We start from the raw sequence: 1,666 nt of genomic DNA on the forward strand, positions 1-1,666 counted from the left end.
GGAAAGGGAGGTTACCAGTTATAGGGGAAATGATGTCAGGTGGGCTCATTAGTTACCAGGGAAACCAGCAGAGGGGCACGCCCCTCACCACCCCTTTGATAAGAACAATCATCAGCTGGCGCCTGGGGCAAGTACATAGGAAGGTCAGTCGTGTGTAGGGTTTAGGTGAAGCAGGCACTGGTTGAGCAAGGGATGTCCAGAGAGCGAGAACAGCCATCTTGAGTGGCCTGATCATACAGCGTATAAAAATTACATCAGGGGCTTCCCTGGTGGCGCAGTGGTTGGGAGTCCGCCTGCCGATGCAGGGGACACGGGTTCGTGCCCCAGTCCAGGAAGATCCCACATGCCGCGGAGCGGCTGGGCCCGTGAGCCATGGCCGCTGAGCCTGCGCGTCTGGAGCCTGTGCTCCGCAGCGGGAGAGGCCAGGGCACAACAATGAGAGGCCCGCGTACCGCACAAAAAAAAAAAAAAAAAAAAAAAAATTACATCAAAAAAATCATACTTAATGGTTAAAGGCTAATACTTTCCCACTAAAATTGGCAATAAGGCAAGGGTGTCCCCTCATAATTATTTCTATTTGACATCATACTGGAGGTTCCAGATAGTGTAATAAAGCACAGAAAAGGAATCAAAGACATACAGCTTGGAAAGAAAGAAATAAAGCTCTACTACTAGATGACATAATAGTCTATGTAGAAAATCTGATGGAATTTACAAAAAAAAGAAAAAGCCCAAGAACTGAGTGTAACAGGGTTACAATGTACAAGATCAAAACCAAAAATCATATGTATTTCTATATATTAGCAATAAACAATCTGAAAATGACAATCTGAAAATGGACAATGTTCCGTTCACATTCACAATAATATCAAGAAGAATAAAATCTCTAGAAATAAATTTAACAGAAGAAGTACAAGATCTCTACATTAAGAACTACAAACCATTGCTGAGAGAAATTAAAGGAGATTCAAAAAATATTTGCAAATCATTTATCTTCTAAGAGACTTGTAATCAGAATGTAAAAAGGACTTTTACAACTTAAGAAGAAGACAACAAACAGCTTAATAAATATATAAATGGGCAAAATATTGAGTAGGCATGTCACCAAAGAAGAGATATACCATATTAATGAATGGAGAGATTCAAGTTGGCAATTCTCTAAAAATTGTTCTATAGATTGAATGCAACATCAGAATCTCAGCAGGCCTTTTACTTAAAAATATAATTTAAAAGTTGATCCTAAAATTTATATGGAAATGCAAAGGACCTAGAATAACCAAAATAATTTTGAAAAAGGAGACAAAAGTTGGAGGATTCATACTACTTGATTTCAAGACTTAATATAAAGCTAATTTAGAGAGTGTGGTATGACAATGAGGATAGGCATATAGGTCAATGGAAGAGAATAGAGTCTAGAAATAAACCTTCACATTTATGCAAATTCAGTGTTGACAAATTGCCAAGGCAATCCAAGCGGAAAGGATTTTTTTTTAAAACAAATAGGGCTAGAAAAATTGGATGTCCAAATGCAACCAAATGCACTTAGATCCTTACCTTACACTATGCTCAAAAATGATCTTGAAATAGTTTATAGGTCTAAATATCGGAGATAAAACTATAGAACTTCTAAAAGAAAGCAGGAAAAACTGTCATCTTGGATTAGGGA

At 38.1% G+C, this 1,666-nt stretch overlaps 1 protein-coding gene across 1 annotated transcript in view; it reads right to left on the reverse strand.

Moving 5' to 3' along the window:
• The window catches only part of MAGI2 (membrane associated guanylate kinase, WW and PDZ domain containing 2), a 353,905-nt gene that overhangs the window by 234,685 nt on the left and 117,554 nt on the right, over window positions 1–1,666 (reverse strand). The gene's annotated exons all lie outside the window — the stretch shown is intronic.

Source organism: Lipotes vexillifer, unplaced genomic scaffold (genome assembly GCF_000442215.2).
Source record: "Lipotes vexillifer unplaced genomic scaffold, Lipotes_vexillifer_v1.1 scaffold712, whole genome shotgun sequence".
Taxonomy (NCBI): domain Eukaryota; kingdom Metazoa; phylum Chordata; class Mammalia; order Artiodactyla; family Lipotidae; genus Lipotes; species Lipotes vexillifer.